Source organism: Manis pentadactyla, chromosome 8 (genome assembly GCF_030020395.1).
Source record: "Manis pentadactyla isolate mManPen7 chromosome 8, mManPen7.hap1, whole genome shotgun sequence".
In the NCBI taxonomy this organism is placed as follows: domain Eukaryota; kingdom Metazoa; phylum Chordata; class Mammalia; order Pholidota; family Manidae; genus Manis; species Manis pentadactyla.
The window spans coordinates 14,717,132-14,742,165 of record NC_080026.1 but is presented as its reverse complement, the minus strand read 5'-3'; the positions used below and the strand labels follow the sequence as shown (position 1 = coordinate 14,742,165).

Genomic DNA, 25,034 nt, shown 5'->3' with positions numbered 1-25,034 from the left:
TATCTACTTTGCCTCCCCTTCCCAGGCACACAGGTCAACTGTGTTTCTCTGCCAGCCCCCTGGTGTCTCAGTGGGGCCAAGTGACTGAGTCTGGGCTGATGGAATGGGAGTTGAGGTAATGTACACCACTTTTACTTGGCCCATAAAGACATCCTCATGATCTCTCCATTGTCAGCTCCAATTTCCTTCTGCTCTGAGCAGTAGGAAGCAAAGGATTGCCAAGCCCGGTGGATGACTGGAAAGCCCACAGTGGTGATCCCTGAGTTACCACCAGGAGCGTTGCTCAGGGTGGCTTCCTGCCCAGGAACGTCCTGACTGGACTTTGTGTGAGTAAGAAATAAACTTCTTAAGATGTTGTGATTTGGAGCCCCTGCCACCCCAGTACCTAGGGTGGTACTGGCGTCATTAGTGACCCTGTCTAAATCAGACGTCTCTCTTCCTTCCCATGTAACACATATGCCTCCCAGATGCTCACTGCAGTGTAGAGAAGAAGGGGAGGGACAAAGCATAGCTGAGACTGAACTTCTCACTGGCTCAATGGGATCCCGAGAGTTGAATTTTATTTTATTTAAAGAAAATACATTGAAGCAAGGCTTGACATTATCGACCAAGGGCTTTCCCTCATTTCTCCATCTGAACTCCTTTTTCTTTCAGGAAAAGACGTAGCTTGAGGAATCTGGCCTCGCTGACAAACAAGATTCCCCAGCACACACCTACCAGTGGCTTTTGCTGCCCAGGTGGGCACCAGCTTCCTGACCTCCCACCCCACCCTTTTATGTTCAGCTCTTCCCGCTCTTTTCAGGCATATGGACAAAAGCCTTAGAATAGCAAAGAGGTGTGCCTGTCTTTCATGTCTTTTGCTTCTGCAGTCGATTAATTAGATTGAAATTTCAACTTCAGGCTGTTCTGCTGGTCTCCAGCCTTTGCTGTCACCTGAAATGCTGCCTGCCTGCCACACAGGTGCTTTTGACAGCAAGAACCACTCAAAAGCCTCTCCACGCCTCTATTCCAGGAATAATCGGAGGAAAGCGTTGATGCCTGTAAAAGCTGAGTGCCGAAGCCCTCTCTGTCCACCGCTTCAGAAGAATAACTACCCTCAGTCTGCCTTTATTTCGCATTATAGCTCTTCTTTTTCAATGAAAAGTCCCTGCTCTCTACTCATTATAAAGAATAAAGAGCTTTTCAAGTGTGAGTTGCTCAACCCAGAAGGGAACAGAGCTATTTTTAAGAGGGTTTCAACTCTGAGCTGTTACACCAGGCCAGCCTGCCAGCGCGGAGGTCTTCCAGGGAGGCCGAAGGGAATCGCAGCCTCTCCTCAGGAGGGGATATGCAGGAAGGAAGCTCCTGGGGCAGAAACATGCTAGCTCTCTGGCCCGCAGACAGCCCTGGTGCCTTATCCTGGCTGCTGTAGGCAGAACCTCGCAAGGGCGCTGGGGGAGTATTTTTTATTCTCACCCAATTGAGGTTTGCCTGCTGCCTTAGGTTTCTCACATCCACTTCATCCAAATGGGAAACAATCTGCTTGATTCTCATCCGGGAGCACAGGAAGGAGGGGGGCCGCCTTTATGTCCTCTCCTATCTTCATCAAGCCATATGCAACTGGCAGCCACCACGCTTCTCTCTGTGGGAAGAGGATAATCAGAGCTGGGTTCCCGAATGAAAGGAGGAACATGCAGAGTCACCTGTCTCCCGTCCAACTGTAGTAGAATCCTTGTGGCCTGTGTCGGTTCAGACCTCTTCTGAAGGCAGTGCCCTTTGTGGGCAGGGGTATGCTCTCAGATTCAGAGTTAGAGGACCTGGGTTCAAGTCCTACCTCTCAGAGCCTTTTGTTCCCTTAGGGAAAAATGAGGAGAATACCACCATCCTCTCAGAGGTCCTGCGGGGAGGGTCACCCATCCTCACGTGGGTATGGAAAGGTTTGTCGACCCTTTAGTGCCAAACGCATGTTAATTATTGATCTGAGGGCTGTTGAGATACAAGCTCTCACTTCTTTCAAGAGTAGAAATGATAGTGCTGGATGACAAGGGAGAGACGGACAATTTGATAGACACTGTTAATGATTCAGGAAGATTAAGATTAGGTTTTCTATCCTTCAATTCCATTAAGCTTTTCCACAAGAGAAAAGGGGTAGGGAATCAAAACTATTCCATTGTTCTGGCAGCTTTGGGGAGTAAAAGACATGCATGGATGCTAAAATGGTGAGAGGAATAAAAAAATGATCAACTAATTTCATACCAAAAAATGGCTAAAGGCAATAGAGAAACTTATTTGATCATAATATATCTTGTACCATAGATGTACAGACAGAACTTACAGAGATATACTTCGGTAAGTATTTTAAGGAAAAATATAGGCAAAATAGGATGATATGAGTTAAGGGAAAAGATAGTGCACATATATGCAGGTGATAAGGTTATACTGTTACAAAGATGGGGCAACAAATTAGGCTCTGAGCTTCCAGGAGGCCAAAGCAGAAAGGGAAATACGGTGTTACCAAATTTATATCTTTCATGAGGAACCCCCTACTGCTTCCAGTTCCTCATCTTTTTTTATCATGAGACTCATAAGCACGGATATTTATCTGTAGGAAGAGAATACTTAGGGAGTTTCATTATGGCCTTCCTCAAGTATCTGACGGGCTGCCAGGGACAAAAAGGGAAGATTGCTTTGGGTAGTTCCAGACCTCAAAACTAGAATCAATGAGTGTAAGTTAAGAAGAACAGATTTTAGTTAAAAATAAAGAACTTTCTAACAATTAGAGTTGTCCATAAATGGAATGAGCTGTCTGGCAAAGAAGTGAGCTCCCTGTTACTGGAAGTGATCAAACAGAGGCTGGCTAACCATCTGTTCAGGATAAAAAGGATTTGTGCATAATGAGAGAATTATGCAACAACATAATAAAAGGCTCTACATGACAGTTTTATTTATAATAGTAGGAAAGAAAATAGAATCAACCTAAATGTCCACCAAGAGGGGACTAGTTCGATTATTATGGCTATTATTATTATATTTTTAATGGATTTTACAGATGTTAAAAATCAATAAAATAATGACATGGGAAATGCTTAGAAGCTATTACCAAGTGAAGAAAAGTAGGCTATTTAAATAGCATATATATTGTGATACCATTTTGTAAAGTAAATTTGTGTTAGGGAAAACAACACTGAAGAGTATTTATATGAAACCATTAATAGTGATTACCATTCGTTTTTGAATTATGAATGATTTTCCTCCTCTGAGCTTCTCATGGTTTTCTAAATTTTCTACTAGCACTTACCACTTATGTAATTAGATTAAAAAAAAGGAAAAGGAAAAAAAACAACTCCAAAGTGTCTCTTATTAACTACATTTTAAACTAACTAGATTATCCGTATAGGTTTCTAAACTTAAGTTCTATGATTTTTATTTTAAATTTAGGTTGATTTCTTTTGTCATAAAATAACTTGTATTTTAAAAAGATTTTAATCAAATATAGACTACCTCCACACACAAAAAAAATACTTTCTCTCAAGTTATAAGTTTTTGGTATATGCATTTCTGATTGCTATGGCCATTCTCATCTGAAGTCTCTTTTGGAAGGATCTGGGATATAAATTTAAAAGTCTGAACAGTGGAGTAGAAGAGCTTAAGGACTGGAATCAGACCCCAGGGTCTCAGATTTTGGCTCTATTACATGCCAACCTGAGTTTTCTCAACTTTAAAATGGGATAATAATAGCAGCTAAGATTTGTAGAAAATTCACTATGTACCAGACACCATTTACTTTCTCTACAAGCAATGGAATCTCAAAACAATCATCTGAGGTGAATTCTCTTCTTCTTATTTTTCAGGTGATTAAACTAAAGCACAGAGAATTTCAATATCTTACCACATTCAGGAAACTAGGAAGTGATGGAGTAAAAATGCAACCTCAGGCAGTCCAACCTTAGGGCCCATGGTATTAACCACCATGCTACACTACCTTATAGACCTGCGAATGGATTAAATACATTAACATGAATAAAGGGCCAAGCAGAAAAGTGGCAGTGAGCATATTAAGTTTCTCCCTAAACTTTTCCATAGCTATTGGAGCCCAGAAAATATTCTGATTGCTCTCCATTCAGTCAACACACTGGGGAAATGTGGCTCTGTGGTAGGGTTGCTTGTTATCAATGGCACTCATGTCAAACTCAGGGATATTAGAAATCATGTCCCACAGGACTCCATTCTGGGACTGATTCTTTAATATTTCATCAATGATTTACATGGATAGAAGAGAAAATAAGCTCCTAAAGCTGACAGATGATACATGCTGTTAGCAGATGACACCCATCGTCAGTTAGGAAGGCTAGCATCCAGGACAGGATTAGAATTCCAAATGGTCTGGCAAGATGGAGAAGAGGTGGAGGCAAAAACAATGAACTTCATTAGCAACTAGAGCAGAGTAATTCGTTTATTAAGAGGAAAACACAACGGCATAGCAAGGGGAGTGACAAAAAGGAATGATTGTGGCTGGAAGGAGTTAATGGATAAAGTTGCTCATAAGCTGGAAGTGAGACAGAAAGCCAAGTATGATTCTGGAAATGTACTGAAATAATATGACTATGTTGGGGTATATCAACTTTCCCGTTATATGTCATAACTTAAAAATTCTTTTTTGAGTTCTGTGTTTTGTTGTCCCCCCCCCCCCAATATTGTTCTGGACATCTTGGAAAAGGCACATGGAAAGAGAAAGAAAGCATTGTGACTGCAAAAATGCAACCTGAGGAGACAGGAAAGGAATTGAGATCTTTTAATTGAAGAAGAAAATGTCAACTGCTGACAATTCCTTTAAGAACTGTTTGCTGAGCAGCAGCTTTGCACCAGCCTTTACGCTGGGTGCTTGGGAGACAAAGACTCAAGACCTGCTTTTTTGCCCTTGAGAAGCTCAGACACATAATCCCTTTTAAATTCATAAAGACAGTTTTTTAGAACCTTGATATTCATGTCATTCCTGGCTAATTCCCATGCCTCTCTTTCTTTCCTTCCTTCCTAATTTCCTCTTCTTTTCTTTTGCTTCCCTTCCCTATGCTAAAGTCTGTGACTGCAGAATGGCAGGGTAGGCAGGTATGTCCAAAGGAGGCCTACCTCAGGCTTTGTCAGGCCCCTGTCTTTTTACATTTCAAGGTCTTTCTATAAACTTACCTTTCACCCTCCATACACCCTGTAAAATTGCAGGCAATGAAACAAGGCTGGGAGAGAGAAAAGTAGGTTCCTAGGGGCTGAATAGTCAGCTTGGTTGGGGAGAATGCCAGAGGAGATATATTATGAATTTTATATTAAGGAATTTAAACTTTCCTGGGTTGATGACAGAAAGTCAATGAAAGTTTGTGAGAAAGGGAGTGATAAGATCAATTTAGGGTTTTAGGAAGAGTAAGTTTGTTGGGTAGACAGAATGGATACTTAGGCGACAGAATGGAGGCAAGGGTTCTATTAGAAGTTAGTCATTACACTATCAAAAATAAGGACCCAGAGTTTGAAGAGTCAAAAGATATGTGGAAGTGAGAGACACTGTAAAGGAAAAAAGTCAGTAAGACTTGATGCCTAAGTAAACATGAGAATTAAGGGAAAGGAATTAAAAACAACCCATAGATAGTTGACAAGGAGTTTGCGAAATGGAAATATCATTAACACATGGGGTAGTGGGAAAGTGAAGGTGGGTTGTGGTAAGGGAATCATGATGGGCTCAGGGCTAGACAGGTTGTCTTTTTGTTGATGGAATATATAAATAAAAGCCATATATCCAACAGGGAGCTAGGAATAGATTTTTCAGGAGATGATCCTCACAGAGGTAATAGCGTGTTTTGGACACCTCCACCTGTATATCCCACTGACACATCACACTCTACATGCCTCACACTGAATTCTACTGTCATTCACAAACACAAAGCTTGATTTGTGTTTCTCTTCAAGGTTAATCATGCTTTTAAATACCCAGGCTACTAAACTCAGAGTCATCTCTGGCACCTTCATCTCCTGCCCTTCCATTATTACAAACAACTAGTCACTAAGGCAATTGACTATAAGAGCAAAATATGTCATATATTAATTCCTATTGCCATAATTAATACTTGCATGATTTATTCCCTTAACTATCATCGTTTTGTAATGGATTTTCTTGCCACATAAATCTGTATTTTTCCACTGCCTACAGAATGAAATTTAGAGTCCCCCAGGAATGAACATACCTGTCCAGCTTAGTCACTGAGAATATCTACACACACCCAACCTGAGAACTCCACCGGCTTCCTTGCCTTTCTTTAATGATGCCAGGCTTTTCTATGCCTGCGGTGCCTCTATTGATGCTGTCCCATTATTTTGGAAGAACTTTTTCCACTTATGGAGACTCTCTTTCAAGTTCTGAGTCACATGCTAGCCCTGTTGTGAGAGCTTCTCTGACCTCCCGTTGCCTGCTTCTCTTCACTCAAGTTGCTTTTTTTTGAAAGCAAGAACCTGAACCAGGGAGGTGGGAGCAGACATGGGAAGAAGCAAAGAATGTAATAAAAATGTATGCAAAGGATTATGGGGAGGAAGGACACAGAGAAAGGAGAAGTTAAAGATAAAATGACAGTCTTGGCCACCCCCAGCTGCCTGGGTAGAATTATGGTATACAAAAAAAGGGGGATGAATTTGGCTTTGAACATGTTTGGGTTGAGATACCAGCAATGAATCCAAACTGAGGATGTAATTGAAAAGCCTTACAGAAATGGAAGGGGTTGCTGGGGCTAAAGAAAAACATTTGGAAATTATATGCAATGAGATGATACCAACTGGGTGGGGAACGGAGGACTAAAGTTGATCTCCAGAGAAGAGTCTGTTAAGGAAGGCTCGTGTAAGGACAGAGCTATTAACATGTTACCAGTTAGAAAAGGATTCACCACTGAGGTTAATTTATATATTTTCGTTTTCCTGAAAGGTAATTTTTTTACCTTTAACCTTTTATGGGAAACTTCCAACATCTGAGATGTTGTGCTTCTGATTGAGGAAACTGCTGATACTTTGCTCAAACTGGTTCCCTTTTGATGAAAAATTCTGATAATCAGTGGTGTGAAAATTAGCCATTTTTCTTTCAGAAGAGGTATTACATTCTTATATGAGGGTATCTAACCAGAACCACCAGCAACCAAATATTAGGCTATTGAATTTAAATAGAAGTGGGTTAACAGGGGCTGGTTTTCACATAAGGAACTGGTCTCAACATATGGTTGGGGGTGGGGGTGGGGCGCAGCTGGAATAAGATGTGCTGGAATGGATTCAGCTTGACCGAATCACATCTTTTGAAAGAACTTCTCTTTAGCATAGGAGAAGTTCTTTGTTGTTTTTAGAGGACTTTATTAAAATAAAAGTATACAAATACATGCTTGTTGTAAAAATAATCTAAATCCACAAATATAGAAGTAAATATGAAAGCGCCACCCCAATAAACAATTTGGCATATACTGTTTAAGACTTTTCAGAATACATACATAACCATATCTATATATCTATATATCTATATCTTTTCTAAATGTGACTTGCCCAGCTTCTATCATCTCATTTCCCTTAAAAATAACAAGCTAGAGCAGGTAAAAATTATATTAATAAAGATTGCATTTGTACAGCACATCCATATGCCTTTCATTTCAGATGCATTGTATCCTGGACTCTTGCTCTGATGTTCAGAAGTAGACAGGGTAGGATTATTAGTATCATTTTATAGAAGATGCCATTTGTCCAAAGCTATTTGTGCTGAAGAAGTTATGTCTGAACTTGGGTCCTCCGTACCAAAGCAGCTTATTTTACGCTCACAGTTTCCCCGCAAGGGGAGCTGTACATCCAGGTCGCCCCAACCTCAGCTAAACTGTCCTACAGAGTATACAGCTCAAAACTGGGACCGATACACTTTTCAACATTGCCATGCAGTTACCTAGTTTTCTTTAAAGGAGAAAAGGGTGGCTTTCCAGCTCGATCTGTCAAATATCTGGATCACATCTTGAAGTGATGACAATGGTGGGTACAATGAAAAATCTACAGGACTCCACACTCTATGTAATCCAGCTAATAAATAATGCTGGCAATAGACATGTCCACTATTGGACCATGTGTTGTTAAAAAAAGTAAGCTGACAGGTCCAAAATGGAGTCGCTTATGCTAAGCTCTATGTCACCAAACTGATCCTTAACTGACGGTTTTGGCTCTCCCAGAAGTAGAATCTTAAACTAGTCAGTCAGGAATCAATCACCTTATCAGCACTAGTCAGGGCATCTGCCTGATAGAGCCCTGGTACCCACTAAAGGAAAGTAACCTTGTAATAACCAATCCACTTTTTGCCTAGTAAAATACCCTGCTCCCTTCTGCCTATAAGTTCTTCGTTTTATGTAGGTCCTCAGAGCTCCTTCCTGTCTGTTAGATTGGATGCTGCCTGATACGAATTGATTTTTGCTCAAATAAACTCTTAACATTTTTAATATGCTTTAACTTATCTTTCAACAGTTCTAATGAAGGGAAACTTTGGGGGAGATGTCAGATGTGGTCTAGCAGAAAGAGCACTACTGTATTTCATTTCCGAGAAACATTTTTTTTTCTCCACATTTTAATACCAGGAAATAGGCATTCATCCATCATACATATCCATGGGTCTTTGATTTGGTAAAGAGCAGTAAATTCAGGCTCATTAAAACTAGATGCTTGTCTAAACTCTTACATATCCCCTTCTTAGGCAGGTCATTTAACCTCCCAGTGTTGTGATCGTGAGGTGACACGCATAAAGCCCACTACAGGCTACACGGGAAGTGCTCTTGATAATAACTAACATTTATTTAGGGTTTACTCTGCTGCAGTTACTGTTCTTAGCACACTGAGGGGATTTTCTCATTTAATCACAATGAACCTCTTAGGAAAGTCCTATAAATATCCCAGTTTCGTAGATGAGCAAAGGGAGATTTTGAAAGTTCAAATGAATATAGCTCTAGGTTAAAAACTGGTTAAGTGGCAATGCTGAGAGTTCAACAAGGTAGTACAGGCCGGAGCCTCCCCAACTGACCCCAATACAATTGACCTACTTGCTGTCTAGGATTTCACATAATTGTCCCTTTGTTTTCCTTTTTCCTTTTTTATTCCTCGGCAGGTTCACAAACTGATTCTGATTTATTATAAACTCAGATGCCTTCAGGATTATGAACATGCAGCTGGTGAGGGATGGCAAACATTAGGGATGGCGAACAACATGATTCTCAGTTTGTGTACACGCACGCGCACACACACACACACCCCACCACACCACACACATACAGTAGCAAAATTATTAAACAACACATCACATTAAACAAACCAAAAAAGAAAAACAAATAGAACAAAACCACCTTGGACTGGCTCTTTTAAAAAGTAAAGCAATTAAATTTATTGGAAATCCTTGCAATATCCAAAAAATGTACTGACTTCAGCTACTGGTTTGGGAACCTCCGTTAGGTCCTCAAGGAATAATCAATCTGTGTTCCAGAAGGATCACAGCCAACCCGCAAAAAGTTCAGTCAAGCCAAAGGAGGCAGTGAAGAGGGTAAGTTAGCCCCGGATGGATCAGTAACTTCTCAAAGAGAAGGACTCCAAAATGATGCTGTTAGTGGAGCACCTCCTATCCAACACGAGGTACTTTCTCGTCTCAGGCCTTACACCATGCCTTCCATCTTTACCTTACACCGTTTCTGAGGAGGGATAGTGTTCCATTTTATAGATTACCTGATTGAGGCTCTAGGGAGTAACTTGTCCAAGGCTTTCACAGACTCAGCTTTTCCAGTACATTCATCTAGGGGCACAGGTGGGGGTATCACGGCACCAGTGAACACCCTCAGTTGTTCTTTTCAAAGCCCTGAATTTGACTTCATTCATAGTTCTGTGCTCTGTTTCTTCACCTCACGATTCCCTCAAACCTGGATCCATGCCTGTACGGGAGTCAAAAGGCTGTGATAAAAGCCATCTTCGACAAATCAGCCTCTGACTCCAGCTCCTTCCCAAACACCAGGAACCCCGGCCTGCTCCAGGACTGTGGGACTGTATACCTACTGCATTTCTCCTGGAAGCCCTCCCTGAAATTTAGCGTTTAATTCTCCCATGCTGGTTCACCACGCAGAACTGCTTGGAGGGCAACGTTGCCTATATTTTTACAGCTTTGGCGTTTTCAATTAATTGCAAAGTTGCCCCTAGCCTGCAGGAAATGAGATGCGGAAGGGAAGGGGAGTGGATCTCTTCCAGACCTCTACAACTCTCAGATGATTCTAACAGAAGCAAAAACCCTCTTTAGCATTTGAAAGGGAAGGCAATTGTATTACTAAGCCTCCCTCAACCGCCTCCAGACTTTCCTCAGCCAGAGAACAAAGAGAAAAAAAGCAAACACCACTTCACACCATTATTCCCTGGAGGTTAAAAGAGACCTCCCACTATACAAAAGTCCTTCTAAAGGTCGGCTTGGGAGGGTATTGAGGAGGGCACTGGCCGGAACAAAACACGTGCTATCACTCTCAGGCGGGCTGCTTCTGTTCTCCTTTCGGCACGTGTATAGGGTACATCTGTCAGAATTGGACGTTTTCATCCCCAATTAATTTGCTGGTGGTCAAATTATACTTCCTTTGCCCTCCTCTGTCTTTTTCAGATTCTTGATTCCAGTTGAACCAAGAAAGCAGGGCCACCCTGAGCCAGGACAACTCCCTGGGGCTGATTCCTTCATATTCAAGTCAACAGCTCCTCACGGAGTGCATAACATGTAGCAAGCACCGTGCTAGGTGCTGCTGGAACGTTGCAACCGTGTAAGAGCTGATGCCCTTGTCTGAGAACTTCAGTTCAAAGGGGAAGCCTGACATTCAACAATGAAATGCACACTCCATTATTTAAGTACAACCGGGATAAATGTTGGGAGGAGCACGGTGTGCAAAGAAAGCTTAATATGAGAGAGGCTGACCTCATCTGGGCTGTAAGTAGAGGGTGCTTCTTTGAGGAAGTGACAAGAGTAGGACTTGGCTGTGAGCCAGGGCAGCTGAGATCATGCTGGGTGATGGGGGTAGCAGGCACAAAGTCCCTGACTTGGAAAAAGATGTCCTGGCACAGGAATTGGAAGAAGACTCATGTGGCTAGAGTCCAGAGGGCAAGCCAAAATGCGTCTGGCATCTTGGCTGTAGGGGACCTTCTGGAGGGCTTTGCATACTGTAGGTTTTTGCCTTCTATCTACAAACAGTGGGGAGTTGGTTACCCGATTTAATGAGGGAAGTGACTTAGGAAGTTTGCAATATATAGAATGAGTTTTAGAGTGTCAGACACTGGTTTAGGGAGACCAGTTAAATTAAAAAGCTATGCCAAAAGGTAGGATGAGAAGGTCTCAAATTTTAATGAATCACCTGGAGATCTGGTAAAAATGCAGATTATGATTCAAGGAGTCTGGGGCAGGGCCTGAGACCAGCGTTCATAATTCAGGAGGCCAAACTGCTGGTCTGCACTACCAACACTTCAGTAACAGAGTTTTAGATCAAGGTATTTGCAATGGAGATGAAGAAAAGCAAACAAATTTGAGAGCCATTGAGTAGGAAGTCTCACAGGTCTCTGACCTGGGCAACTTGGTGGAAGGGGGTAGTGGTCTCTGAAAGAGGATGAACCAGAAAAGGAAAAGCATGCTTGGGTAAGAGGTGGAAAGCTCAGGTTTGGGCTTGTTGAGTTTGATATGTCTCAGGAGTCTCTAAGTAGGCTATGGTAATATGGATCCGAAGCTCAAGAAAGCAGATGAAGCCAGGATATAAAATTAGGAGCTATCAATATGTAAATGGTAATTGAAGCTATGAAAATGGATGCATCAGCCTAGGGAGAGAATAGACAGCAGAAGTCATAAATTCAAATTTGACTTGTTGGCCATCTGTTGGTCTTACTCTTAAGTATCTTGGGAGGAGAAGAGGAAAGATGAAGCAAATATTTAATAACTGAGTGGGGAGGAGAAGCCAGCAAAATAAAATCTGAGAAGAAAAGTTCAGAGAGATGGAAGAAAACTTTCTTTCCAGCAGTCATTGCCTTTCTTGCTTGCTGAGAGAACAGGTTTTTGACATGAAGGTGGCTTGAGATCAAAGTAAGTTAAACCCTCCCTTTTGCCGCAGTGGCTGAGTCCTGGTTGATCTGAACTAGACATAATCTCATTCCCGTCTGCCTGAAGAATGGGCCAATAGGGAGCTCTGACCAACGAGACGAAAAAGGGGCATAGTTCAGGGTGAGTGGGGATTCAAGGAAGGCATTTTTCCTTCCAGTTAAAATGAGAAGAACAAGAAAAGAGCTGTCTCTAGTTTGGGTCCACTGCACCTCCCTTTTCCAGCTCTGAACTCAGACAGTAGTTTCAGAGCAACATCAGCATCTGGAATTGAGAGGAAATGAAATAAGGGTGAAAACTAAGGGTGGTAAAATTAAAAACTAAAAAGTGTCCATGTTGCCAACAACATAGCTGAGCTGCTAAGCTGGTCTGGATCCACTTCCCTTCAGTGTTTTACCAAGTGAGGTGATAAATGTCCATACTGCTTTAGCCACAATTAAGGGATTCTGTCACTTGCAGCTGAATTTATTTCCAGCTGTTAATTAGCATATATTGTAAAGTGACATTGTATAGTGTCGACCTGGAGTTAGATAGACATGGTTCAGATAGTGTTCAACTTTGGACATTATGTGTGTTTCCTCATCTGCAAAATCAAGACAATAAAGTGTCTATGCCATGAACTCTCATATACTGTTGGTGAGAGTGTAAATTAGTAAAGCTACTTTGTAATTGGACAGGATTTACTAAAACTGAAAAAATGCATAAAGCCTAGGCCCAGCAATTTCATTTCTAGGTAAATCTTAGAGAGATTCTTGGTCAATGCATTGCAAGACATGTACAAGATTATTCACTGAAGCACTTTTTATAATAGGAAAGAATTAACAACAGTCTAGATATTCATCAGGGGAAAATATACACGTAAGCCACAGTATATCAATATGACATTACACAATGGAGCAGTTTAAACAGATGGACTAGCTTTCTCTCTATAGATCAACATGGATGGATCTCAGAAATACAATGCCGAATAAAAAAAGCAAATTACAGAATGAGACATGCAGAATGATCCATTTCTATATATTTTAAAAGGAGACAGTTACACAGTTTTTGTAGATTTGTAAAATTATGAACAATAGATTGGAAGGACATGCATTGCATACACTCAGGGATGAGGTATAAAGAAGATAAGAAAAAAATAGGGGTCATGTCTAGACAGATGATTATATCATGCTAGTAATGGATGAAGATGACTGATCGAGTCAGTTCAATTCTGTGCATGTGCAGCTCAATCTTAGAAACAAAATAAAACAAACAAAATGTAACAGTATCGCTCTTCTAGGATTAAATGACACAATAGCCTAATGTCTGGCACATGGTGAGGCTTAACAAATGGTGGTCATCATCAGTATTTTTCAAAAGTTCCCCAGGTGATTCTAATATGGAGTCAAGGCTAAGATGCCCTGGGATCGATTTACAGGGATAGTTTGGTCTCACTCCACTGTCCTTCTGCACAAGGTCCCTGAGCATCTTTGAGAGGGGACTTTCAGTTTGTTATAATCATTCCTATGAGAAGAATAATTTAGTTTGCATAGACTGTAAACAAAACACTGTAGGCTAGGTGGCTTAAACAACAGAAATGCATTTTCTCACAGTTCTGGAAGCTAGAAATATCAAGATCAAGGCTCCAGCAGGGATCAGTTCTTGGGGAAAACTCTTTGACTTTCAGATGCCCACTTTTTCACTGTGTCCTCCCATGGTAGAGAGGATCAGGCTCCCTGGGGTCTCCTCTTATAAGGACACTAATCCTGCTGGATCAGGGCTCCCCCTCATAACCTCATTTAAATTCGATTACCTCTACAAGGCCCTATCTGCAAACACAGTCACCTTGTGGTTTGGAATTTCAACATATGAATATGTGGAGGGCACATTCAGTCCATAACAAGGAGGTTGCACCTCATTGGGCTGTAGGGTGACTCAAGTATAAGAAAACCCTTTATACTAAGCCCAAACCTTTCTCTTCCCAAATTCTTTCTACCTCTTAGTCTTAATTATGCAGAAAGGTGAAGAGAAATGGTAGTCAACTAACACAACAACAACTATTTTGCTAAGTAGTTTGCATATACTTTATTTCTCAAGCCTCAGGAGTATACTAAGAGGAAGAAAGCATTATTTCCAGTTACAGATCAGAAAACTGATGTTAGGCAGGGTAAGTAATCTGCACAAACTCATAAAGCTGATGAGTGGCAAAATGAGAATTCAAATCCAATCCTTTCTGTCTCCTAAACTCATGTTCTTTCTACTGTCATGCTGCAGAAGTCACCTCTTCTACACAAACCCCCTGGGATGTATGTAGGCAAGAGAGTTGTCTGCCACCTGACAACACCTGTGCCTGTCCAAATGCTGCTTCTGCTGTGTCTTTGTTCGCTTTTCTTTCTCCCCTGTATCTCATTCTTTTATTATTTTCTCATCCTAGCTTTGATTTACTTCTAGCATATCATAATCTTAATTTTCTTCAGTGTCTTTCCTGGATCCTTTCATTGTACAGACGGTAGTATAGACCAAACTTAAGCATGTGTAAGAATCACACAGAAATACTGATTTACCAGGTGAGGTGGGGCCCAAGGATTTGCATTTCAAACAAGCCTTCAGGTGGCAAGGTTGCCACTGGTTGGTAGATCCCACTTTAAATGTGCTAATAAAGATAATTCCTTCAGCTTTTCCAACTAGCAGATCTGTAAAAAGGATCTCATATGCCTTTTACCCTCTCCTCTGGAGGGGAGATAGCTTGCACTTCTAGAACCTACACTTATGACGAGCTTAGACAAAAAAAGCTTTGGGAAGCTAGAATCTTTAGGTCATAGGAGCAGAAAACCATAGTTCATCTATAATGTATTTTTTTTTCCTGCCTATTCTCCTTTCCCCCGTCCTCTGGAGTAGCTCTTCTCTTTTATTTTTAGGAAGTGCCTTTGGCCTACTTCATGTGACCCTGGTGGATCTGTCAATTATGTGGACCCGCATATTCCACCAAAGAAATAGAAACACAGGAGTCAAAAAGTAGGTCAGAATGTGTACACCATTTCCCTGGACCCAATGATTGGTCCAGCTTGTCATTTAACACATACCCATAAAGAGCTAGTCAGAATCCTTTTTCAGAATTTCCATGAATGCTGAGAAAAAAGAGGCCTTTTTTTTCTTGCTGTTGCTGGCTGTTAGTGATACTGGTAGCCATCTTTGTCTACACATGGAGGGAACATGCCTGAGAGTGAAGATACCACAGAGGAAAATAGAACCCAAAGATGGAGAGAGAGGGGGACAATTTTTAGCTTTGCTGAAGGCTATTTCTCCCTTAGACTGACATTCCCTTGAATAAATAAACACCATTTGGTTTAAACTTGTTAGAATTGAGTTTTTATTTCTTGCCACCAGACATAAGCTATGAAATGTGTCTATTTTGTTCAACACTGCAATCAATAGCTGCTCAAAAAATACCAAATGAATGAACAAAGAGAGTTCCCACTATACAATTACTTTTCTGGGTCTCAAAATTGGCTAAAATACAGCTCTTCTTGGTAACTTCCTGTGGAAACTGCTTCAAAATCTGTCTTGTTTTGATTCCTGGGTTGTAGCACATACTGGAATGAGAATAGCAATTAACAATTCAGGCTCTAAGTTGGGCAGAATGGGATTCAAAGGATGGCTTTACAAGATGCTACTCAGTTGTCAACTCTCTGAAGGCTTTATTTTTTTCCACCTGGAAAATGAGAATAACATCATTTAGGATGCAATTACCAGGTGGGGCTGCTCCATTCCTCTTCCTCACTCTTCTGTGCATAACTGAACCTTCTCCTCTGGTCCAAGGTGAGCATTTTCCCCCAGCAGGGCCAGTGATAGTGACTTTGTTCCATCAGAGCCTGATTAACTGTGCTTGGAATGCAGATTGTGTGTGAAAACCCTTGGAGGTGCAAGGCAGTTTAGACAGAGTCACTGATGAGAGTGCCACAGACTGCAAAAAGAGCCAAGAGCCTCCCAGCTCTGTCCTTTCTATGCTTCCTGAGCCTGTTTGTGCAGCAGTACTGATTCATGAGCCAGTTCAGAGGCCTTCTGATAAATGTTTTTTGTTTATGTGGGATACAACCAAAAAGTCTTAATGAATCAATCCACCTCAAAGTTAGCTTTGAGAATTAAATAAGATGATCCATGTGAGGTAATCCTCTCGATATTGGGGATATAATAAATGCTTAATGAATGTTAGTGGTATGATTACTTTGGTTTGACTTCCTATGTGGTAGATGTTATGTGGTCAAATAAATAAATCCCTGTTTATTATCCAGGAATCAGCTACATGGAGTTGCCCATGTAAGAAGCAGCTTGGTTGTGAACTGGAGCCTGTACACTCATGTCTATTCTTATGCCTTTAGGGAAGGTAAGAATGGGATGGAGAGATTCTGATGCAGTAGGTGAGGCATGGGAAGGCGTGTCTAGAGCTCAAATTTGAAGCCACCAATTTTTGTCTCTGTTCATGGTATTGTAATCCACATGGTGGCTTTCTTCTGATTGGTAGATACATGAAACTCCCATTGTTTCTCAATCTTACATCTAGTAGCAGATTACTCTTTGAAAAGTCAGAGCCCCCCAAGTTGATTTCATATGTATTACATATTTTTTTTTTGAGAGGGCATCTCTCATATTTTTTGATCATATGGTTGTTAACAACAATAAAATTCTGTATAGGGGACTCAATGCACAATCACTAATCAACCCCAAGCCTAATTCTCAACAGTCTCCAATCTTCTGAAGCATAACGAACAAGTTTTTACATGGTGAACAAGTTCTTACATAGTGAATAAGTTCTTACATGGTGAACAGTGCAAGGGCAGTCATCACAGAAACTTGGTGTTTTGATCACGCATTATGAACTATAAACAATCAGGTCAAATATGAATATTCGTTTGATTTTTATACTTGATTTATATGTGAATCCCACATTTCTCCCTTATTATTATTATTATTATTATTATTTGTAATAAAATGCTGAAGTGGTAGGTAGATGCAAGATAAAGGTAGAAAACATAGTTTAGTGCTGTAAGAGGGCAAATATAGATGATCAGGTGTGTGCCTGTAGACTATGTGTTAATCCAAGCTAGACAAGGGCAATAAAACATCCACGGATGCAGAAGATTTCTCTCAAAACAGGGGGGGGTGAGGTTCTAAGCCTCACCTCTGTTGATCCCCAATTTCTCACCTGATGGCCCCCCTGCTACTGTGCCTGTCTTAGGTTGTTCCTCCCTTGAGGAATCTTACCCGTCTCTGGCTAACCAGCCGTCATCCGGGGCCATACAGGGAAATGTAAAGTTGGTAAGTAAGAGAGAAGCAATATTGTTTGAAAAGGTTAGCTTTTTACTTCTTTTCAGATTTATGCCCTGTGGCTTCTATGCCCAGCATTTGTCTTGAGGTATCTTTACCACTTGGAAGAATTATGATACACGGTAATTTCGATATGAGGCACGAATTCTACTTAGGGGTTGTATACATATTTTAAATCATTCCATCTGCAGCAGGCTGAATAATGGCCTCCAAAGATGTCAGGTCCTAATCCCTGGAACTTATAAGTGTTAGCTTATAAGGAGAAAGGGTGTTTTCAGATGTGATATAGTTAAGCTCCTTTAGATAGAGCAATTATCCTGGATTATCTGGATGCACCCTAAAGGCCACCACAAGTGTCCTTAGAGGTGGAGTGAGATTACTTGCACACATAGAGAAGAAGACAATGTGAAGACAAAGGCAGAATTAGACCCACGTGACCACAAGTCAAGAAATATTAACAGTCCCTAGAAATTGGAAAAGTCAAGGAAAGGATTCTCCCTAGAGCCTCCAGAGGGAGTGCAGCCCTGCTGATGTCCTGATTTTTGCCTAATGAAATTGATTTTGGATTTCTGGCCTCCAGAACTGTGAGAAAACAAATGCCTGTTGTTTGAAGCCACCAAGCTGGGGATAGTTTGTTACAGCAGCTGCAGGAATCTAATACACCGCCCTAAATACATTTGTCAAATGGACTGAAAATTTGTCTGATCAGAAGCTGTAAGAGACAGAAACTTTGTTCTATCCATATAGATTATTTGGCCCTTTTCTATCCTGCTAACTTTGTCAAAGGCTGAGAAGAGTTGTTGTTGAGATTCAACTCCTCCTGTTGTATTATTCACAGACTACCCCCAACTGAATCACCTTCCATGATAGGTACGTAGGTTGACCTGCTTCTGATGCAGTTTCCATTAGCCCTGGATCCGAATTGCAATCTCAGAGCCCTTAGGCACCTTCTGAAGGATGTATGAGAAAGTAGGGCTGACCACAGACAGGAAGCCTGTTCTCCCTCTTTTCTGCCTTCTCTAGGAGCAGGAGGCAAGTTCATTGTACAATGGCCTTCACCCCACCTCTCCTTCCCCTTGGGATGGGATCAAGTGAGGTCAGACCTCTTAGGGGAAAGTCAACAATGTTGCCAGTATTCCTTCTTTCAGTTCTCTTCCCCTGAGGCAACTATCATTTCAATTTTTCTAACCCTGAAAAATATTTGCATAAAAAAAATTCTGGCGCGTGGAAGGACATATAGTAAAAAGTTCAAATTCTTCTCTCTACATCTTTTCATTTTAGTCCCTTCCATATATTTAACCAGTATTGAAAGCTTTATGTTTCCTTCCAGAAATTTCTGTAAATGCTTGTGCACTCCCATTGGCATGTGCACCTGTGTGTGTACTTGCATACATACAGACTCAGAGGCTTTTTGTTCTTGCTTTAGATTGATAACAATAATGGGAAAAGGTTAAACACTGTGTCAGAGCAACTTTGTTATGTCAAGATCTGGTATACAGTTAGGAAAAATAGGACACTGACACTAATGCTGGGCACATTTGGGTAGATGCTACACAAGATTTTAACTACTGATTTTTCTGATTCTTCCTGGCCTGCAGAAGTGGTCATCACTCTCCCTCAAAGGCTAGCACTCTTTCCTTGCTTGAAGACAATGCAGAAGTCTTACCCTGAAGACCAGTATGCACCTTCTTCAGGATCCACCCCTATTTCCCTTCCTGTTCATTAGGCCCATAAGTAGGATAAGTTCTAACATAAAACAGCTGGGCACATGAAAAAAAGAGACTCTACCCAAAGCAATTGCAAGACACAACTAAAATATATTGGTAGGAGCTGGGGAAGCATTACGGGGACTGGATTCCAAGCAGACTGCAATGATATATTGGAGAGGGGAGAGTTTATTGATTTGGATACTCCCCCAAAATATACCACTTAACACTCTGCCAAGGATCCAAGGAGATGGTGGACCTGAATTAGTTTTCAGATATGGAAGCAGTTGACTGAATTGTCACTTATAATGAGATATCCCAAACATTTTGGAAACTGTGGAAAGCAAAGATCCAAATAGATATTGACATTCAGAAACCCAAAGGATCATCATCATCTCCTTGTTAGAAGGAGGCTTATGGAGTCTTGTCCAAGGTCCTGCTACTAGATTCTGTTGATTCACTGAGAAGTCATTTCCATGGTACCCAAAAGCATAATTAGGATTGACATATATTGTAGTTGATAAAACTCCATCTTTAGGTTTTTGCCCTTTGGGATAGGGGCTCTTTTAGTGGGGAAGACCAGGTAGAAACCTTTGGAAGTATTCCATCCAAGAATATCACAACCCCAGGGCAGGATCCCTGGTCGTATCTTACACCAAACCACTCAGAAGCTACCTGCTTCATAGAGCGCTGAAATGACCTGCTCAGGAAACGTTTGAAATGTTAGCTTAGAGGCAACATTTTGCAAGAAAGGGCATCAATCCTCCAAGAGACTGAATCAAAAATTGTTTATGACACTGTATCTCCTAGTAAGATTAATTCATAGGTCCAAGAACCAATGGATGGAAGAAGAAGAGGTCCCAACTATGGTCTCTTCCAATGACCCACTGGGGACTTTGTCCTTTCTGTCCCTAGAGGTTTGGACCCTTTAGGGTTACTGGTCTTTCCTAGTTTCCAACAGGAGCACACTTTTGCTGGAGGACCCAGCAATTGTCCCATTGAAACATACTGCCTCTGACTCCAGGCACTTCAGGCTCCATATGTCGGGACTGGCAGACAAGGAGAGGAGTTACCATCTTGGCAGGTGTAACAGACCCTGATTATCAGGAGGCAGTAGAGCTGCCTTTACACAATGAGGAAGATGTAAATGTGTGTGGCATGCAGCTAATACACTTTTTTTGTGCTCCTTTGCTCAATTGTGATGATAAATGGGCATGTCAGCAACCCTGGCCTCAAGAGGGCCTGTGTCTAGGGCTCATACCCCTCAGGTATGAGTGTCTGGGTAACACCATCATATATGTTGACAGAACCAGCAGAAGTAGTGCTGAGAATGAGGTAAGAGAAATATAAAAGAAATATTGGACGAGAAAGATGGTAAGTACCAGTTATGGTCCCGAGACCAGGTCTAGTGGTAGGGGCTGTACTTTGTCTCGTTAACCTCTCTTCTAGTTTCTTTTGGAAAGAGAGGTACCTTAGAATCTTGGAAGAATAGCTCTCCAAGTGTATATGTATGTACCTGAGCGAACGTATCGGACTGACAGAGAGGGTGGACTGTGACGGATATGGGCATGAACTACAGGGAGCCTCTCCAGGGAAAGACCTGCTACCCAATCTGTCAGCTCCTTCGGAGTTCATCTCAGCTCAGACAATCGCCTTCCCAAGAATATCCCATTCCCAGGGTAGCGTATAGCTAGTGACTCGTCATTGGCGGAATAAAGCCCTAGTCATTTGGGATCACAGCGGAATGACTTTGACTGGATATGTATATATTCCAGAGCTCCCAGTGGGGTTAGTTAAGACTTTGCCAGAACTGCCTCGTAGTTCATCCTCTCCCTCTGCCCAGTATACTTTCTTCCCCTTCTTCCCATGAGTGTTGATTCCTAATAGTGATTCTTCACGTTAGAATACCTCAGAGTGTGCTGGAGAACTCATCCTATGATACCCACGACACTACTCCTACCCCCCCAACCCTGAAGCTGTGAGGAGGGTACCCCGAAGCGGCACCAGTATGGAATGGGGAATAAAAGCTGATCAGGGTGAGGAAAACATTTATGCGAAAGAGAAAAATAACAGCAGAGTTCAGAGATTTACCATGCAGGGGAATTAATTGAACAAGTAAATATTTAAAAGATAGTGGGAGCCAGTTTTCTCACTGTTGGAGAAGATAAGTGTAAATACAGAAAAGGAGAAAATTAGAATAACCTCACGATCTTGGATTATTGGAGGCACCGGTGTCAACTCTTCATGTTTAGTATATACAGACAGATATAAAATTAAAAAATAGATGCGAGTGTGTGTATGTGTGTGTGTGAAACTATCTGTGTCCACTGGAAAAAAGTGGACACATTTTTCAGTGACATACAGCAGTGACATGCTAATAATAAGGAGCACATTTAGCATTCAGATGTGGCTTTTAAATACCCTTTTCACTGTAAGGAACTAGGGCTTATTGAAAAAATGTCTGATTCCAGAGCTGAGATAGGGAAAGTACAAAATGGTCATAAAGCATCTTGTCCCGCCTGGGGAAGGCAGTGTATGATTCTATATAGCATCTTACTACACTGATGGACAGTGACTGTAATGGGTATGTGGGGGGGACTTGATAATAGGGGGAGTCTAGTAACCATAATGTTGTTCATGTAATTGTACATTAACAATATCAAAATAAATAAATAAATAAATAAATAAAAAACAGCTTGCCCTGGAAAGCATGTGTTTGTTAAGAATCGTGAAGGCTCAGAGAGTTTACTTTACTTGCAAACTTGTAAGTTAGCCTGCCATGGATTCATCAATGCTCACAGAAGACAAGGACCTCCTGGGTCAGGTAGAAGGAACTCAGTGTGTCATTAGTCAGGGCACAGCAAGCAGCAGAGGCTTCACGTTTGTGTCGGTTCCCCTCACCTCCACCAGATACGCAGGGTGACTCCCAGGTGGCTGCTGCACATGCAGTGAGTCTGTGTTACAGCTGAGGAGCCCTGAACTTAGGGAACCCGAACTTTTAAAACAGGCAGTCGGCAACCTGCCTGAGCTATGCCCTGAGGGAGGAGTTATCTGTACGATACTAGACAGTAAGCACCCTGACCTCTGCTCTGGAGGAAATTACTCTGTCTTCTAAGCTCTTTGTTATACAAACTTCCTTGAAAAGACAATCCAGAATAAAAAGCACAGTTAGTGTTTCTGTTCACACATGTATAGAAATATGGGAGACTCATAGAAGGTTATCTTCCAGCCTTGCTCAAAAAATGATAAAGACATATCAAAAGGACACAGAAGCTAGCTTGAAGGGGATGTTCACTGGCTAAATTAGGAAAAATGTGAGCACAATGAGTGCTCAATGCAATAAAGGATTATAACCTATTGAATAAAATAGGAAATTCTATGTATATATGTATAAATTAATGACTATACATATAAATAAATAATTTATTTTCCTCTCCTTCTCTGTTTTCTTTATCTGCCTTTCCCTGACCCCTGTTCTGTGGGCTTGAACTCCTTAATAATATAGTAGCGCATAAATCCTGGTTACAGGCTCTGCTTTGGGGGAAACCCATGCTATGATGATATCCACTGTCTTATTTTCTACTTATCTGTGCTCTTTTCTTTTTGATTTGTAGTTGATCTGAATCTATATTAGATATACTAGATATTAACTCCTCATAACTTTTAGATTTCCTGCTTTGTCCAAGGTATTCTCTGTTTTCAACAGAAAGCCTCAGTTTAGATATAATCCAATTCATTTCCCTTTTTCCCCTTTTGTCTTATGACTTACACTTCTGAAGTTTTGTATAAGCAGTCTTTCTCCACTCCTAGGTCATAATGACGTTCTGTTCTATTCTATTCTATTCTATTCTATATTAATTTACAGTTGTACCATTCCCACTTAAAAGATATCTACCTGGACTCCATCATTTTGTTGTGCTATATAAGGATCCAGTTTTATTCATGTGCATATAGCCAGTAGTCCTTTAGTGCCACATAAATGTGTCTGTGGTACCCACTTCTGTTCCTTTCGTCTATGTTCTGAACTGACCACAGTTACTGTGATGGCTTCATACTATGTCAAATCAGCTATGCTGGAAGTACATTTCCTACAGCTCTTTTTTTGGCCTGGTTCTGACTTAGTGCTGGCCACAAGAGACATTTTGCGTGGTATTTGAAAGATGGTATGCAAAATGGCAGCGTTTCATTTTCTCTATTATTGTTATTTTTTAATGTTCTGAAGGTCAATGGTACAGCGCTATCTTGCACATGCCGCTACCACTCTGCTAGCTGACCTTGTTAGGTCAGCCCAGAAGTTCAGCTCCTCCAAGTCCTGCCACATCTCTTGCGTCTCCAAGTTCTGCTCCCAGAGTGTGGGCAGCTCCACTGTGAAAGGCGCCATGTTCTCTTGCATTGCGATTGGGGGTGCTGAGAGACAGATGTTGGCTCCACTGTGCCCCGTGGGTCTCAGTCTGTCCTCGCAGGTTCCAGCTTGCCCGTGCTCTCAGCCGCAAGTAGCCTTCCTTTCCAACCGCTGGTCTGTCCGACCTACAAGGGCTTCAGGTTCAACAGTCTGCACCAACACAACAGCATCTCTTCACCAGCCCCCCTAATGGCATTGGGCTAAACCCATTGTTCTTTACCATAATCTCTTTTTAGTTCCTTATTCACATAAATCATCCTGTTCTTTATTCTTATTATTTTTAATATGTTTTAATATTGTAAAGTTTTCTTTTCAAAAGGCAACATAGGTATCTGAGGACATTATTTTTCCATGTAAACTTTAGAGTATACATTTTCTCACAAGATTCAACTGGAATATTGACACATTAAATCTATTGATTAATTTGGGGAGAAACTACATCTTTAAAATACAGAGTTTGAGAGCATGAAGTCTTTTCATGTATTAAAATCATATTTATCCTCTTAGTTAAGATTTGAAATTTCTCTCATAGATGTCCTGTGTATTCTTGGTCAACTGGTTAATTTTAATAAAATATCCTTTTTAAAAAAATGTTTAAGGTATTTTCTTCTTGTTTCAGAAAAAGAATGGCATCATAAAAAATACATACTTTTACTTGGCTATTGAGAATAAAGGCAATCCAGTTTTAGTGTAGTCAATTTTGTCAACCTTGCCAAAATTCCTTATTAGTTTTGGTCGTTTGTTGATTTTTTGTGTGCACTTGTGTGTGTGTTTTAAATGCATGATCACATCATCTACACAAATCACAGATTATCTTCTTTCGAAATTCTAAATCTCTCTTTCTCTCTATTGTTTGTTTATTCGTTATGAGCTAGCTGGTACCTCCAGTACAATATTAAAGATTAATGGTGATAGTCTGCCTTATACTATGTACATTTGGGCACTATTTTGTAGTAGAGGTATTGTTAGAATTGCAGTGAAGTTTGTATGACTGAGTAAAATATAAGGGGCAGACTATCACCACTACTGTTTTTTATTTCCCCATCTACAAAGGCATTTATTAAATTGCAAGGCCAAAAATATGTGGTATTTTGAATAAAGATTTGCTCGTATCTTGGACCTTAAAAGTGATTTTGTTTTCCTGCATACATTCAGTGGAATCTTCATATAATACAGAGCATTCTTGGACAGTAGCCTGTATGGGTTCATTATACAATTAGTATTTGCAATCATCCGCTCGAGAAAGTATCACCCTACTGTTCAACATAACCTTACACTATGCTCTTCAAAGTCTCATATCTTAGAACACACTAAGTTTTCTGTCTAGAATTCCTTTCCACTTTTCTTGATTTGACTGATATGGTCACCTTTAAGACTCAGCTCAGATGTCATTTCTTTCAGGAAGCATGCTCTAAATTCCCAGTTTGGATGAAATGCCCTTTGTCGGAATGCCCATACACCACGTGCAGGCCTCTCTCTCAGTTCTTAGATATTACATCTGTAAGTTATT

The 25,034-nt window shown here is 41.0% G+C and overlaps 1 long non-coding RNA gene across 1 annotated transcript; it reads left to right on the top strand.

Annotated features, from left to right (window-relative positions):
* The first annotated feature begins 2 nt into the window (after window positions 1–2).
* LOC130684536 (uncharacterized) lies at window positions 3–1,099 on the top strand. The gene is made up of 3 exons (XR_008998818.1): window positions 3–326; window positions 655–737; window positions 901–1,099. It is a non-coding gene; the product is annotated as an uncharacterized LOC130684536 (long non-coding RNA).
* The last annotated feature ends 23,935 nt before the right edge of the window (window positions 1,100–25,034 follow it).